Source organism: Macaca nemestrina, chromosome 8 (assembly GCF_043159975.1).
Source record: "Macaca nemestrina isolate mMacNem1 chromosome 8, mMacNem.hap1, whole genome shotgun sequence".
Classification (NCBI taxonomy): domain Eukaryota; kingdom Metazoa; phylum Chordata; class Mammalia; order Primates; family Cercopithecidae; genus Macaca; species Macaca nemestrina.
The window spans coordinates 43905581-43923620 of record NC_092132.1 but is presented as its reverse complement, the minus strand read 5'-3'; the positions used below and the strand labels follow the sequence as shown (position 1 = coordinate 43923620).

At 39.7% G+C, this 18040-nt stretch overlaps 1 protein-coding gene and 1 pseudogene across 3 annotated transcripts in view; one reads left to right on the top strand and one right to left on the bottom strand.

Moving 5' to 3' along the window:
• The window catches only part of LOC105476041 (grainyhead like transcription factor 2), a 184607-nt gene that overhangs the window by 32236 nt on the left and 134331 nt on the right, over positions 1–18040 (top strand). The window lies entirely within an intron of this gene.
• LOC105476039 (SAP domain-containing ribonucleoprotein pseudogene) lies at positions 4736–5674 on the bottom strand (annotated as a pseudogene).

Sequence of the window (18040 nt, the reverse complement as noted above, 5' to 3'; positions counted from 1 at the left end):
ATTTGATTATCTTTGCCAGTTTGTTAGTTTTCTTTGCCATTTCAAAGAACCAACTTTCATCTTAAATTGTCCTTTCTGTCAAGTCTTTACTTCGTTAATTTGTTTTATCTTTATTACATCCATCTTTCTAAGTTAAGTTAATTCTTTTATTTTTTTTCTAACATGTTGTATGCTTAGCTCTTTAACTTTTTAGCCTTTATTCCCATCTAACATAAGCAGTTAAAGTATGAAATTTGCCTCTAAGTGCTGATTTATCTATATCCCACAACATATAGTATTTTATCATGGAGTTCTAATTTAAAAAACTTCCTTTAAGGGCTGTTCTTTGACTTGTGAATATTTAGAAAACTATATTATAATTTAAAAACATATAGTCTTTAAATTTCATCTTCTTTGCTGTTTAAAATTTCACTATGTTGTGGTCAGAGAATTTGGTTTGTATGATAAGAGTTCTTTGAAATGGGTAGAGTCTTGCTTGGTGGCCTGATATTAGGTCAGTTTTCTTATGTCTCATGGGTACTTAAAAGATAATACTGGCTTTAAAAAAAAAATCCAGTTTGAAAGTATCTATTTTTTAAAGGTAGCGTTAACCCATTTTCACATATTACAATTACTGATATATAGTGTCTTATTTTTTCTATGCCACATCATTATTTTTATTTTTGTTTATTTTTGTTGCATTGATCAATAATTCTTTTTTTTTGGGATGGAGTTTTGCTCTTGTTGCCCAGGCTGGAGCACACTAGTGCGATCTTGGCTCACCGCAACCTCCGCCTCCCACGTTCAAGCGATTCTCCTGCCTCAGCCTCCTGAGTAGCTGGGATTACAGGCATGCGTCACCATGCCTGGCTAATTTTGTATTTTTAGCAGAGACGGGGTTTCACCATGTTGGTCAGGCTGGTCTCGAACTCCTGACCTCAGGTGATCTGCCCACCTCGGCCTCCCAAAGTGCTGGAATTACAGGCGTGAGCCACCACACCCGGCTATCTTTTTTCATTATTTTTCTCTGGTTATTTTCTAGAGCAGTGCTTCTCAAATTTTTGTTCTCAGAATCCCTTTAATACTCTTAAATTATTGAAGTCCCAGAAGAGCTTGTATTTGTGTGGGTTATATCTACTGATATATATCATATGAAAACTTAAAGATAGTAAATTTAAAAAAATACTTATTTATGCCTCAATTAAAATAATAACTGTAAACCATATGATAGTTATAAAGCATATTAATGTAATGTTTTATTTTATTATTATGCTTTTTAACCTTTTTTTTTTTTTTCTTTTTGAGATGAGATCTTGATATATTGCCCAGGCTGGTCTTGAATTCCTGGACTCGAGCCATCTTCATGCCTCAGCCTCCCAAGTAGCTGGGATTCCAGGTGTGTACCACCACACCCAGCTTGAAATAACATTTTTGAAATGAAACATAACTGGTCAGTTGTGGCTCGTGCCTGTAATCCCAGCACCTTGGGAGGCCAAGGCAGGTGGATCACTTGAGGTCAGGAGTTTGAGATCAGCTTGGCCAACATGGTAAAATCCCATCTCTACAAAAATTACCGAAAATTAGCTGGGGGTGGTGGCACATGTCTGTAGTCCCAGCTACTTGGGAGGCTGAGGCAGAATGGGTTGAACCCAGGAGGTGGAGGTTACAGTGAGCTGAGATCATGCCACTGCACTCCAGCTGGGCAAGAGAGCAAGACTCTATTTCAAAAAAATAAAACCTAAACTAAAATTTTCTTTTTTCTTTTTCTTTTTTTGAGATGAAGTTTCACTCTCTTGTTGCCCAGGTTGGAGTGCAATGGTGCGATCTTGGCTCACTGCAACCTCCGCCTCCCAGGTTCAAGCAATTCTTCTGCCTCAGCCTCCCAAGTAGCTGGGATTGCAGGCATGCACCACCACGCCTGGCTAATTTTGTATTTTTAGTAGAGACGGGGTTTCTCCATGTTGAGGCTGGTCTCGAACTCCTAACCTCAGGTGATCCGCCTGCCTCGGCCTCCCAAAGTGCTGGGATTATAGGTGTGAGCCACCACGCCTGGGCTAAAATTTTCAAAACATATGAATTTAATGAGAAAGAGTAGTGTTATTTTACATTTTTTGCAACTTTCTTTAATGCCTGGCTTAGCAGATGACTGCTGGATTCTCACATCTGCCTCTTCATTCAATCTATTACAAAATGTTATTTTGGTTAGAGAATCCTGCTTCACACTGATAGTTGGAAAAGGAAAATATATTTTCATATAACTAGATATTCTTTGATATTTCACCAAAATTCAAAAGTGGGTTTTTAAAGGTTAATTGCAATGTGGAAACTGAAATCATACACTGAACTTTCTCTGTTACATTAAAATCTGTAGGCCTGTTTTGCACTTTGAATAGACCTTATACTTGTGTGTGATTCTATAACACCACGCATTGGCATTTGGAAATATTCACTGACTGAGTTATTCAGATTTTTCCAAATGTTAATGTGCTTCATGATACATTAGCAAAAAATTATACCCATTAACCTCATCAGAAAATAAAGTACTAGAAAGTTATCAGTAGTGGTGAATGCAAGCTTCCAAACATTTTCTTCTTTCTCTCTCTCTCTTTTTTTTTTTTTTTTTTTTTTTTGCTTGAAAGCTCAAATTTTACCACTGGCAACAAATACTGTCAGTTTTCTGTGAAGTGATAGACTCTCACTTGGTTTATTTTTGAGAAGACATCAGCCGAACACTCAAGTCTGAACACGTAGTTTGTCAATATGTCATTCTTTCAGGTAAAAATGGAATCCCTTGAAAAAAGCAGCTAGTTTCAACTCCTATTCAAAGCATCGCACGAGTGCTTTTCCTTGAGGCAATCACTGTATTTCAGTATGCAGTCAAAGTGCTTTACATGTACTTCCTGCTTTGTCACACAGAATATTAAAAAGGTTGGTACCCAAAGTTTGAGATTAATACAATTAATATTCTACACTGCTTCATGAAGGACATTCTCAAGTGAAACTGCATGTATTTGCTTGTTTGTTTGCTTGTTTTGTTTTTATTTTATGTGACGATAAAAATATAACACCTCAAGTATAGTTTAATGCCACTGTCTTCATTCATGTAAGAAGCTTGAACTTTTACCCAGTGTTAGTTTTGTACCATTACTACAAATGTCAACAGAGGGAATAAGGCACATATATCTCAGTATTATTAGGGAGATAATTTTAAACTCATAGACCCTTGAAAGTATCTAAGGGATTTCTCTAGGTGTCCGCACACCATACTATGGAAATTGTTGCTCTTTAATTTCTATATCCTATCCTATCTTTATCCTAGTAATTGTTACCCTTGAACTTTTAATAAGCATAAACTTATCTTTTCTATCAATATCAGGAGTTAACCATTATCGATTACTCTTCTTACGTACAAAGCAAAATCAACATACTTTTTATTTTATCTCATTATTACATTAAATTTTTTTTTTTTGTAGAGACACAGTCTTGCTATGTTGCCCAGGCTGGTCTCAAACTCCTGGCCTCAAGCAGTCCTCTCACCTTGGCCTCCCAAAGCACTGGAATTATAGCTATGAGCCACTGTGCTGGGCCCAATACACCTTTTAAACAACTCTGCTCCTGTCACCTCTCAGGTGCTTCATTTTAGGTTCATATTATCTTTAAGAATTCTTTCTTAGTGGCATACATTTCATTTCCATGATCAGAAATCAGTTACAATCAATATTTTACTGACTTATTTGATATTCTCTGATGGCTGTATCAATTTTCTTCCTTATCCGTGCATATCTTTCTTTACTTTGGCTCAAGGGATAAATTTTTCAAAAGGGACACATACATGAGTGGAATCGTTTTTTAATCTTTTCACGACTAAACAGGTATTTTACTTTGCCATCACACTTAATTGATCTTTTGCTGTGTTTAGACTTTCATGTTCAAATCCCTTTTCTCTTGCCCAGCAGCATTTAGTGATGTGGATGAGAAGTTTATTGGCTGGCAGTTTCTTTTTCTGTTCTGTTGAATGTTACTTAAGTTTTTTCCTAGTATTTGTAGCATTTTTAAATTTAATCTTCGACCCAAAAATTTCACCAAGATGTGAACAGAAGTGCCACTTTTTCATTATTCTTTCCAACACTTTGGTGCCTTTCCAATACTCAAGTTTTTTTTTTTTTCAGCTGTAAGACATTATTATTCTAGTCTAGTCTAGTCTTCTTTTGTGTATTTGTTTCTTCTCTTTCATCCTCTTCATTGCTTTCTTCTGTAACTTTTGTTAATTGAACTTTATGCCTGTAATCATCCAGCATACCTTTTAACTTTGTCTTATGATTTTTTTGTTTGTTTAAAAACTGGGCAATGCTTTGATTGCTCAGTTTATTAATTCATTTTGTGCTGTCTTTCCTATTCAGTCCTCATACAAACTTTTATTTTTATTTTAAAAATCATGTAACTTGTTTTGTGGTTTTTGTTTTCTAGTAGCCTCTGCTTCTGTTGTAGGTTCAGTAGCTTCTTTTTACCCCTGTCTCTTTTCAGATTTTTTTTTTTTTAACTAACAAGCAAAAAATCAAAAACAAAAACATGACAGCCTTAAAGTTGGAACAGCAATAAGTCAAATTGCTGCTAGAGTTCCCAGGTGTACCTGGGGTACATGTGCCCTCATTGCAAGGCAGGAGGTAGGTATGTGACTGTGCATTTAGGTATATTTGTGACCGAGAAGAATCAGAGAAATGGAAAGCACTGGAGAGCAGAAAGCAGCAGGAACTTTTCAGCAGGCAATCTCACAGGCGGCTCTGTTCCTATTCTTTGCCTCTGTATCCTCTGTGGTTCCTTCTGGTTCCAGCTGAACCGGTGATAATCCCAAATCGCTCCTTCCTCCTTTTCAGTTTCTCATCATCTTCAGACTTTCTGGAGATTGAAGAGCCATTCAAACCAAATCTTTGAGCTCTTTCCTTTAGCTTATCCAGGTTCATCGTAGGTTTGTTGTCAGATGACAGACCTTTTGTTGGAACTGGAGAAGTCCCAAACCCAGCTGCCCAGGCAGTTTTCTTACTTTACAAGCTCCCAGGTACATGCACTCATTCAGCCCTCTTCTGCATTCTCTCTGCCTGTCCTATTTCAGATGTAATTTTTACCACTTTCTTCTCTGCTTCCACATCAACAGTTTTTTTTCAGGGAGTTCTTCCTCTTTGACAGGGATTTCTATGGGGCTTTGTTTTTTCTTCCTCTGTTTCACCTCCAGTACATCCTCATTTGCCTCTTCTTCAGCATGACCTAAAAGATATGCCTGGAGCCAGCACTTTGGGAGGCCAAGGCAGGTGGATCATGAGGTCAGGAGTTTGAGACGAGCCTGGCCAACATAGTGAAGCCCCATCTCTACTAAAAATGCAAAAATTAGCCGGGCATGGTGGCACGTGCTTGTAGTCCCAGCTACTCGGGAGGCTGAGGCAGGAGAATTGTTTGAACCCAGGAGGCGGAGGTTGTGGTGAGCCAAGATTGAACCACTGCACTCCAGCCTGGGTAACAGAGTGAGACTCCCTCTAAAAATAAATAAATAAATAAATAAATAAATAAATAAATAAATAAAGGCCTGGAGCTTTTTGATGGCATCTTGTTTCATTTCCTTGGTCTCCAAACCACGAGCAAGATATTCGTGCTTTAGTTCAGCAATCTTTCGCTTATGGTGCGCCACCGTCTTGGTCGCCATCTTGTTACCCTTCACTCTAGTAGGCCCCTACCCATTACCTCTCAAGTATCTTCCTTTTAACTTTATTTTCTGTATCCAGCATTAATTATTTTCCTCATAAATAACCTTTTTTCCTCATCTTGGGGCTTCTCTTTTACTCATGTAAGGTTTCCTTAAATTTGTGGTTATTCTTAGTTCTCATATTAAAAATGAAGAGTTAGACTGAAGATTTTTTAGCCCGGGCAGGAGGCTGTTAGCAGAGTGGAGCTCACTATTCCTGAGGTGGGCTGCTCTCTTGATGGAAGGTCTGGTCACAGGCTCTGAGGATGCCCGGAGGGTCCTTTGTATATATACAAGTGAAGCCCAGCGGGGCAAGCTGGGGGTTAGACACATGAGATAACTTTTCTGTTGTGTTAAGCTCATATTTTTTGTGTGTTTCCATTTGTGGCAGTTTGAAGTTACTCTAGGTGTTTTACCATGTTTTTTCTCTCTCTGGCATTAGGAACCCCAAAGGCAGACTCCTCTGTATTTAAGAAGCCAATTAATGTTGTAGTTAGTTCCATTGGGCACACTGTACAGGAACTGGCTTGGCCATAGGCACTGAAGACTTGAGTTTTCCAAGCTCAGAGAGAAAAAACAGTCCTCAGGCACACATTAACCCTTCCTGCACCAAAGGTGGGGTGCAGCCTTCTCAACTCTGGCTTCTCCTTTATTCCAATCTCTTCTGCTTTCTATCTCCTAGAATTGCATTAAAATTTCTTTTCCATATTGGCTGTAAACATTAGAGGTAAACCCGTGAAATGGTATTTAAATGGAAATTGGTCCTGCAGGCTTGTAAAATGCTTTTGTACTTTCTCTCTTACTGCTAGAGATTCAATTGCTGTAATTTCCTCAGAAAAACTGACTCTTTTTAAGTTTCAAAACTAATTTGGTTATAACATAGATCTTTCCTTTAAAAATCATATTTTCGTTTGCTCTTAAATGTAATATTTCCCTTATTTCCCAATTCTTTAATCTATATTTCTGTTACATGAATCACTTGCTATCAATTTTCTGCAGGACATTTAAAAACAGATGACCTCTAGTTATATTATACTAAAGATAAGTTAGGACTTGCTACCCATCACCCCATTCAGTTCATTCAATAAATATGTGTTGCCTGCCTGCCTGCCTGATATATACTTTCTAGAATGTTCTAGGACCTTGGAATTCTACAAATAATGTAAACATGTTGTCTTTCTTCAGGGAACTTACAAACTGCCCTTTTACATAATTTCTCTATTACTCTGAATTTGGACATATCTCCTGTTATATTGGTCTTTTGTATCCTGTTTATGAGTTTTCCCTTTTCAACTAACTTTTTTTTCTAATTGTGAAAATAGAGCATGGTCAAGAGTAGGAAATAGAGAAGGATGCATAAGAACTCAGGCTCCGAGGTTGTGTGTGGTGGCTCACACCTGTAATCCCAGCACTTTGGGATGCTGAAGCAGGTGGATCACTTGAGCTTAGAAGTCCAAGACCAGCCTGGGCAATGTAGGGAGACCTTGTCTCTACAAAAATAAAAAAAATTAGTCAGGCATGATGGACCACTCTGGAGGCTGAGGTGGGAGGATCACTTGAGCCTGGGAGGTTCAGGCTGCAGTGAGCCATGATTGTACTACTGCACTCCTCTAGCCTTCTAGCCTGGAGGACAGAGCAAGACCCCCTAAGACCCCCTATCTCAAAAAAAAAAAAGAAAAAGAAAAAGAAAAAAGAACTCAGGCACTTGGAGGCAATGCTGATCTAATGCTGACTGCTACCTGACCCTGGGCAAGTTACTTAACACTCTATTCTCAGTTTACTCATCTGTATGAAGGGCATGATGTCCATATCTGACTCTAAGGTTATTATTAATATAAGGAATACATGAGTTAACCCATGTAAGGGGCTTAGAACATTAGCTGGCATATAGTAGATGCTCAATAAGTAGTATGATGTTATTATTGAAGATTACTTGAAAAGTCAAAAAGTAGAAAGGAGCAAATAAAAATTCACCTATAATCATTGCTAACGTTTTAGATTTTGATTTACTCTCTCTCACACACACACACCACACACTAACCAATTTTAGTCATTTCATAAGTTGCTATCTCTACAAATTCTCTCCTTTTTTTTTTTTTTGAGATGGAGTCTTGCTCTGTCGCCCAGGCTGGAGTGCAGTGGCCGGATCTCAGCTCACTGCAAGCTCCGCCTCCCGGGTTCACGCCATTCTCCTGCCTCAGCCTCCCGAGTAGCTGGGACTACAGGCGCCCGCCACCTCGCCCGGCTAGTTTTTTTTTTTTTTTTTTTTTTTTTTTTGTATTTTTTAGTAGAGACGGGATTTCGCCGTGTTAGCCAGGATGGTCTGGATCTCCTGACCTCGTGATCCGCCCCTCTCGGCCTCCCAAAGTGCTGGGATTACAGGCTTGAGCCACCGCGCCCGGCCCTCTCCATTTTAAAAATTCTTGTCTTGTCCTCTTACTTTCACTTTCTATTGTGATATCCTTTTCATTGTTTCTAGAACTCGGTGGGTTACCTTTCCTGTAGCTCTTTGGTTTTATTTCTAATCCTTTTACTTCATAGGTGAACTAATAGCATGCTTAGGGCACTACAAAGCTGGGGCTTCCGAGAGGGGGCAGGAGAGAGAGAGAGAGAGACAGAAAGAGACAGAGAGAGAGAGACCATGCTTCAAGCAGTAGATCAGTATATTTTGCAATCAGTATCTAAAATGAAACCATCTTAATTTCAATGGACATAAATTTTGTTTTACAGTTTACTGTTTTTAAAAACTATGCACTTTATGTGGTGGAGGGCATTATAATATTTTCACTGAATTAATCGAATCTTCTCTTTCCCTAGCATAGCCATCTTTAACGTGAAGCTTATCAATATTGTCCTGAGCTTATGGATTCATTTCATTTCCCAGGAATCTTAGACAGGTTATGTCAAGGGTAAAAGGTTAGAGTCATCAAGGACAAGCTCTGAGCATAGAGTCTTCCAAATAAATTTTAACTCTTTTTCTGACATGGAAAGTATCTGTTATCTCTTGTGATTTGCCTCTAGCAAGCACTAAAAGGAGCATGAAAGCAACTAGTAGTCAAACAATCATTTTTGGCATTTAAGTTGTGACATTAATCCTGGGTAGGAAAATTGGTTCATTAATTTCCATTTGAAAGTCTTATTCTGTTAATGGGAAAAAAGCCAATATTCCAAAAGAAAAAAGTAAGTATCATATTTTGAAGCTTTGCTCTTTCATTTTTGGTCTGAATATGGTCATTTTTTTGCTGGGAAGCTGAAGTGATTACATAAGTCAGTAATCAGCCATAGTGAATCAGCTACAAGAAAATGAGACCAATCTCAAGTGCTCAAAACTCAGAATATGAATAATGTAGAGAGTAGAATTCGGCTGGGCACGGTGGCTCATGCCTATAATCCCAGCACTTTGGGAGGCCGAGGCGGGCAGATCACGAGATCAAGAGTTCGAGACCAGTCTGACCAACGTGATGAAACCCTGTCTCTACTAAAAATACAAAAATTAGCTGGGCGTAGTGGCTCGTGCCTGCAATCCCAGCTACTTGGGGGCTGAGGCAGGAGAATTGCTTGAATCTGGGAGATGGAGGTTGCGGTGAGCCGAGATTGCGCCACTGCACTCCAGCCTGGGGGACAGAGCGAGACTCTGACTCAAAAAAAAAAAAAAAAAAAAAAAAAAAAAAAAAAGAGTAGAATTCATGTGCTCTCAAGATAAAGGCTATGCGTGTGTGTGTGTGTGTGTGTGTGTGTGTGTGTGTGTGTGTGACAGAGAGAGAAAGATAAAGAGAAAGAGGTGGGGGAGAGGACAGTTGAGACGGAGTACATAGCATGAAATCCTGGAAATTATATAAATGTTTCACTACTTCTTCTAAGGAAAAGGTAGTGGACAGAAATTTTTTTTGCCCCTAAGTCAAGTCGGCGTTGGGAATGATGGACAACAGGTAGAAGAAAGGAATTCTTAATATCATGCCTTTGTTGATTGAAGTTTAGCTTTCCCTTCCAGTTGCCTCAGGTCTGAATGTAAATATCCTTGGTTTCCTAGCTCACATTTAAGGAGAATAGAAGAATGAATCCCCACATTTTTTTTTAATTTGAAGGGGAGAATTAAGAGGGAGAAGAAAGTTCAAGCTGGATCAATGCTTATTAAATTAAATTTATAATTATGCTTCCTAAAATCAAGGCAACTTACATTTGCATAGCACTTTATAGCTCACAACCAACTTTACAAATATGCTGTGAATTGATTTTATGAAAACATGAAGAATGCAGCTCCTCCCATTCTCTCATTAATATTTTAAGCCACAACTTTTACTTCAATTCCTCAATGGCAATGGAGCTTTTATTCATTCATTCAACAGTTGTTAATTGACTACGAAGTATGTGGCAGACGCTGTTCAAGGTGCTTGTGATATATTCATGAACAAAACAACCCTAGCCCCGTGGAGCTTAGGTTCTAGCGGAGGTAGACAGACAAGGAACATTGACCATAATAAAAAACTAAGTTACGTTGCGTTTAAGGAGGTGATGGCTGTTATGGAAAAAAGAAAGAGTAGAGAGCTGGGTAAAGGAGATAGAAAGTTTTAAAGGAATTGGAAATTCCAGCATGGATGGAGGCAGGTTGCTGCATTAAATGGGGTAGTCAGGTTAAGTCTCATTAAGGTGAGATTTGGACAAAAGCTTAAAGGAGATGAGAGAGCTAGCCTTAGGTATTTGGGGGAAGAACGTTCTGGGAAGATGAAACAGCTGAAGTCAAGGCTTTAAGGTGGGACCAGTGCAGCAAGATGAGAATGAGTGAGAAGAAGAGTATCAGGAGAATGGACTGTAGAAGTAAGGGACCCATGATCCTGGGGGACCTGGTAGGTCATTGTAACAACCATCACTTCTATTCTAAAGGAAATGGGGAGTCATTACAGAATTGAGCACGAGAGAGCATGATGTGATTTCTGATTCAATGGGATTTCTCTAGATGCCGTTTAGTTGAGAATAGACTGGAAAGGAGGCAGAGGGTAATCATAAAAGCAGGGAAACGTATTAGGAAACTGTATTCATTTTCTATTCCTGTATAACATACTATCTCAAAATGTAGCAGCTAAACTAGCATACATTCATCATCTCATGCACTTTCTGAGGAATCTGGGATCAGCTTAGCTGTGAGGTTCTGGCTCAGGGTCTCAAAAGGTGGCAGTCAAGTTGTCATTTGGGTTCATAATTTATTCAAAACTTGACTCAGACTGGAGAGTCTACTAGGCTCACTCATCTGGTTGTGGGCAGCCCTCAGTTCCTCACCAGCTGTCAAGGCTTCAGTTCCTTGCCAAAATATGACACAATATGGTAGTTTGCTAGCACAAGGGGATGGGGTGGGAGTGGGGGAGAGACTTACAAAGATGGAAGCTGCAGAGTTTTATTGTCTAGCTCTGTAGTGATATACTATCACTTCTGTTATGTGCTATTGGTCATATAGACCAACCTTGGTCCAATGTAGGAGAAGACTTGCAAATGTGTGAATTCTAGGAGTCAAGGATCAATAAGGGCCATATAGGAGGCTGGCTACCACAGAGACAATGCAATAATACAAGTGCAAGATGATGGTGGTTTGGACCGGGGTGCTAGCAGTGGAGGTAGTGAGAAGTGGTCAGATTCTGGATATGTTTTGAAAGTAGACCCACTGAGATTTTCTAATGAAGTGGATGTAAGAAAATGAGGAATCAAATATGACTCCAAGTGTTGCAACTAGAAGGGTAGAGTTTTCACCAACAGAGACAGGAAAGGCTGAAGGCAGACAAGGATTTAAAGTGTCTTGCGGTGGCTGCGGTGGTGATTTAAGAGCAGATGTTTGGTTTTCCTACATTATTTATCTTGCTCTTCTCTAATCCTCATCATGGCCCAATTAGAGGGCACTACTCTGTGTCTAGGGCTCTGCTAGGTGCATTGCATGCATTTCTCTCATTTAATTTATCAGCTTTTTCACAAATGAGAAAGCTGAGATCCAGACGGGTTGAATCACTTGTTCTATGTGATAGGGCTAGTAAGTTCTGTGTGACAGGGATTTGACTCTATGACCATCTCCTGTGGTCAGATTCTGGATGTATTTTGTAGCTGTGTTACCCTGGACAACTTAGTTAACCTTTATGTGTGTTAACACTTTCTACAAACAATCTGACACACTTTAGATGTAAGTGCCTAGAGCCAGTCTGGGTGTGTATGAGTGTTAATTTACTCAGGGAGATGTGTGTGTGTGTGTGTGTATGTGTGTGTGTGAATGCACTTGGGGATGAGGTAGAGTTTGCTGCTTCTAGAAGAAAGCCAAAGGCTAAGCTAGAGAAGAAGGTTTTCCAGGTCCCAGGGTGAAGCCAGGTTGTTGTGAATCCGAGGTAGGACAAAAGCCAGTGACTGTGCATGGGAACTGCTGGGTTTTTTATTTGATGATTCAAAATGCCACTGTTTTGGTGTCGTTGGTGGATCCAACAGTTCAGTGACAGTTTTCTTTTTTCTTTTTTTTTTTTTGAGATGGAGTCTCACTCTGTTGCCCAGGCTGAAGTGCAGTGGCTTGATCTTGGCTCACTGTAGCCTCCGTCTCCCAGGTTCAAGTGATTTTCCTGCTTCAGCCTCCCGAGTAGCTGGGATTACAGGTGTGTACCACCACGCCTGGCTAATTTTTTGTATTTTCAGTTGAGATAGGGTTTCGCCATGTTGGCCAGGCTGGTCTCGAACTCCCGACCTCAGGTGATCCACCCGCCTCAGCCTTCCAAAGTGCTGGGATTACAGGTGTGAGCCGCTGCACCTAGCCTTCAGTGACAGTTTTCTTTTCATAGTCAATCATCTTTCCATGATACAAATTAAATGGTAGATTTTGCAATAAATAACACATAGGCTGTAAAAGTTTTTAGCAAAGGGAGGCCCTGAAAGTCTAAAATGGGGAAAATCCTGGAAAATTTTTTGGAGGATGGGATGTTGCAGCTGGACTTTGATAAGAGCACAATTTAGATAGAAAAGCAGGAAGGGAATTTCAGGCAGGGGAACAGTCTGAGCAAAGGTATAGAAGTAAGAATGGGCATCTTTAGGAAGCTGCAGAGAAAATGGCTTAATTCCTTATATTAAATAAGTACAAGGAAGTAAATTTTGAAAAGTAGATTGGGACCAGATAATAGAAGACCTTAAATGTCAGATGGAGGATTTTGGACTTGATGTTATAGGCAGTAAAGAGTCATAGTACACTGAAAAATCACGTTCTGTGAAGATTATCTCACTAGCCTTCAGTATGGATCAAAGAGGGGAAAGTTGAAGGCATGAAGAGATAAGACTGAAGCTGTAATCATAAATATGGTGATTGACTTCATGTAAGGGATAAAGAGAATAATAGCTAGCATGTATGCTGCTTTTATAGTGTGTCAGTATATTTAATTCTGACAAAAATAGGAAGTGAATATCATTATTCTGTCTACATTGGGATATGTCTCCATTTTATAGGTGAAGAAATCGATACACAGAAAGGTTAATTAAGTAATCCAGGGTAACACAGCTAGTAAGTGGTGCAGCCAAGATTTGCACCCAGGCAGTCTGGCTTCAGAGTCTGGATATTAAAACAGTACATAAGGTTTGGCCTTGAGTGACTGGGGACAGATAATGATGAAGAGTGTCTGGTTGAGAAATGATGATTCACTTAGTGTTGAAGACATTGAGTTTAAATTGAAAAGGCTCTTTTTTTTAACTTTTATTTTACATTCAGGGGTACATGTGCAGGTCTGTTATATAGTAAACGCACGTCACAAGAGTTTGATGTACAGGTTATTTCACCACCCAGATACTAAGCCTAGTACCCAATATTTATTTTTTATGCTCCTATCCCTCCCCTCCCCTCACCCCCAGCCCTCTGGTAGACACCAGTGTCTGTTTGTCTCTTTGTGTCCATTTGTTCCCATCATTTGGCTCCCACTTATAAGTGAGAAGATGCAGTATTTGGTTTTCTATTCCTGTGTTAGTTTAAGGATAATAACCTCTGGCTCCATCTATGTCCCTGCAAAGGACCTGATCTCCTTCTTTTTCATGGCTGCATAGTATTCCATGATGTATATGTACCATATTTTCTTTATCCATTCTTCTATTGATGGGCATTAGGTTGATTCCACGACAAAAGGATTCTATGTAGAAATACAGAAATGGTTCTCAGGTACTATATGTCTGTTAGTCATTAAGGTAGAGCAATGAAAGCTGTAAGAACAATGATGTAGATAAATAAGAAAAAGACCAAGGAATGGTCAGAGTTAGAGAAGGAAGAGGAGAGTTCAGGTAGAACAGAAATTAGAAAAGAATGGTTGGCTAAAAAGAAGAACCACCTTAGCATACTGTCTCACAAGTAAAGCAGGATTTTACAAAAGTAAAAAATGGACAAGAAAATTCAAGGAGTTAAGACCCAAAAACAGTCCATTGGACTTTGAGCTGGTTATTAGTAGAATTAGCTCTATGGAGGGTACTACTACTATCTAACTATTATCTAGGGAAGATCTGTAATGCACCAAGCACTTCAAATGGAAATATCTGAGTGATTCCTTTAGAATAATATAAAATATCAGGATACAGAAGAAGAAATGGAAGCTCAAAGAGATACCTGCTCATCAAGGAGATGAGCAACTCATCTGAATTCACTCATTGATAGAGCTGAGATTTAAACTGAAGTTACTCAACTCCAAAAGCATCCTTCCCCTAGATCAAGACAAAAATTCCGTAAAACACAAACCAATGTCCTTGTAGAAATGGATATAAGAAGTTGATTAAAAGTAATAATTTGTGTGCTTCACTGTCCTAGTTTTTTCCTTTGTTATTTTCTTTTTTTTTTTTTTTAAATTTCTTTTCTTTGTTTTTGTTCTCTACAAACCATGTGTCTAGGGCTGATTTTCAACAGATCACTGTGAGGGAGCTGCCCTGCTACATAAGAAGGCCTGACCCGGAAGCAGATCATCCACTAATGGTTTAGCACCGGGTTCACCATGAACATGCATTGCGTGACGGGCACTGTCCTAGTTTTTGTTTTGGATCCCAAGTGTCTTTATAAGTGGATTTGTGTCTGGATCTGTTGACCATTATTGCACATATCTTTAGAAGGGGAAAATGTTATGTGTTAAGCTTCCTCTGCTTCTCCCCAGTAAAGCATTCCTGCATTTGACTCCTATTATACTCAGGGGAGCGTGGAGGGGGCTGTCCTGGCAGAATGCTCTGGAGCCTTGTGGACTGGCTGGTCTTGGTCTCAATGGCACAGCTGCGTGGTCCCTTTCACTGCTTCAGCTGGCGACTCGTCTTTCAGCCATCTCCCAGCAGTGCAGTCATGGATTAAAGAAAACAAACGAGAAAAAAAAAAAAAAGTTGTCTGTGTGACATGGCCTTAGCCTTGCTGTGATTGCTCTGGCGATCACCAAAATTTTCCTCCAAAGCAGGACCTTGGGATTGAGTTTACAGTTGCTGTTTACCATTCTGTGTTTGAGGTTACCCAGGACATAGCCCACCTAAAGCTTCACAGAGGATATTTAAGAAATGGACCAGAAAAGAATTAGAATTGCCCTTCCAAAAGAGCAATGATAAAACAGCTTCAGAGTGTTCCTAATTGTGGTGAAAGCTGCTCTGTGAAAGTTTCCTTTCTTTACAAGTCTACATTTTTGCTCAGTGTACCAGAGAGATTGTTCTGTTTTTATTAAATTAAACTTCATTCAACAGTGCTGTGTACCAGAGAGATTATAATTTGCGAAGAAAAGACCACAGTCATTGTGTAGTTAAAGGGAAGAGCACAAAAGGCCCCTGTGGCTGTCAAGAATGTGAAAAAAAAATGGCTAATAAAGTTGTGATTTCCCAGAATATTTTTTCTGCTGATCACGTAAGGATTCATCAACAATTTCATTATAGGGGAAAGGCTGATGCCGCTCTTAAATTTATGAGCCAAGCTTTGTGCTAGGAAACATGAAATCAGCAAGCTAAGAGACTCAGCAGGAGGGAGTAGGGATTTCAAGAGGAAGATTTAGGGAAAAATCTCTCCAGTGAATCAGGACACATTTTAGTGACAATCGAGACTTGGCTGTGATTCTTCGGCTTGGTGCTTCCTGATAAACTTTTGGAATTTAGCCAGTGTTATAATTAACACCTCACCCCACCCACACTCCTCCACAGCAATGTGTGTGTCTCTGAGGCATGATAGAGTAAAATCCTCATCCTTTTCAATGGTGTGGTCACTCCAAATAACGTGAAGTCCTTCCTGCAGGACTGGGCATTTTTGGAAGTGTGCATGATGCCTGTGCCATCATGGGCAACAACTGAGGTTCCAAATCCTCTATTTTACTCTCCAAGTGGAGGCTGTAGGCCAGGCACCCAGGGTGGCCCCAACTAATCAATTGTGGTGGGCCAGGTGACACTGTCACAGCCCGGGCCCACCACCTCTGCTGCCTTCTTAGTTCTTCCCGAAGGCCTCATTATAGATCTTCAGGAGTCCACCAGCATTTCCTGTCTCCAAATCTAACCCTGCATATTTAGAAGTTTTCTACATGGAAATGCTATTTTATCATTAGATTAAATGTACATTTTTTCTAACGGACTCTCCAAAATAAATACAAATGTGCTCCTTTTGTAAGAAAATCCCATTATTCTGCACACTACGAAAATATCCTTCACTTTTAAAAGCATTTCCCACATCTCCCCATCTCAGCACTGACCAGCACATTCCTACCTATGCTTCAGCTTTGTTTAGAAATGTTGGCCCCCTACTTTGTCCCCTCATTAGGTTAGTCCCCTCTGTCATGTGCCCTCACAGCACCACCCTTTCTCACACGCATGGCCCTGTAGTAGTGATATTCTCTCTCTCTGGCAGGTGCATGGGGTAAGGAACAGTATGTTACGTGCCACTCCATCCTTAACAACCAGCACAATGTCTGGCAACTATTGGGCTCTCAATAAATATTTAAAGAATATTGTTAAATGAATAACTTTAATTTCCCTTCAATTAATGATTATCTTTAAGACTTTTAAATTATTCTCAACTTTACCAAAAATTGATATATCCACAAATTTTATGGGAACATAAAACTGTGCAGTGATAGTCATACTGTTATTTGCAAAGTACTATGCAGTTTGCAGAATCCTATTTTATCAATTATTTTATGTGATCTTCACAAGCATATTGTAAGGTAAGTAGGGTGGGCATTGCTATTCCTATTTAAGGCAGGAGAAACTAAATGTTAGACATTACCCAGCTTCCCACCACTGTAAATGGTGAACAAGTACTTACTTCTAAGGCCTATGCTACTCCATGTCACCACAGTGCCTAATAGTATGGTAGTAAGCCCGCCAACCAGGGTGGTTTTTTTACCTTTTTTTTTTTTTTTTTTTTTGAGATGGAGTCTCGCTCTATCACCCAGGCTGGAGTGGAGTGGCACAATTTCGGCTCACTGCAATTTCGTGCCTCAGCCTCCCAGGTGGCTGGGATTACAGGCACACATCACCATGCCCGGCTAATTTTTGTATTTTTAGTAGAAATGGGGTTTCACCATGTTGGCCAGGCTGGTCTCGAACTCCTGACCTTGTGATCTGCCTGCCTTGGCCTCCCAAAGTGCTGGGATTACAGGTGTGAGCCACCATGCCCGGCCTTAGGGTGTTTTCTCATGTATTCCAGAGCCTGATTCAGAGACCTAGCGACCGGAATTCCACTCTGCTAAACGTGCATTTCCCATCTGTCACATCCCAAACATATCTTACCAATGTCAGTGTCTTTTTTTCTGATTTTACACCAAAGCATGCACATGACAGCACATAAAGGGCCCTTGACACACTCTTTGTTGTGAGTTCACACCAGTTCTCCATCACAAAGTGAACTGAGGAACCATGTACCATTAGGAGATCCCGTAGGAGGGTCAGCAAAAATAGACCTCTTTTTTTTTTTTTTTAAGTCTTTCTTTTTCTATTTTCCATTTTAGTTTATTTCTATATTTTTCATTTCAATAGCTTTAGGGGTACAGGTGGTTTTTGGTTACATGGATGCATTGTATAGTGGTGAAGTCTGGGCTTTTAATGCACCTGTCACCTGAATAGTGTACATTGTACCAATGTTTATTAGATCACTCTGTTTGCCTTTGCATACCCATAGCTGCCTAGCTCCCACTTATAAGTGAGAACATGTGGTATTTGTTTTTTTTTTGTTGTTGTTCCTGAGTTACTTCATTTAGGATAGTGGCCTCCAGTTCCATCACTGTTGCTGCAAAGGACCTTATTTCATTCTTTTTTAATGGCTGAGTAGTATTTCATGGTGTGTGTACACCACATTTTCTTTATCCACTCATCAATTGATGGGTACATAGGTTTTTTCCA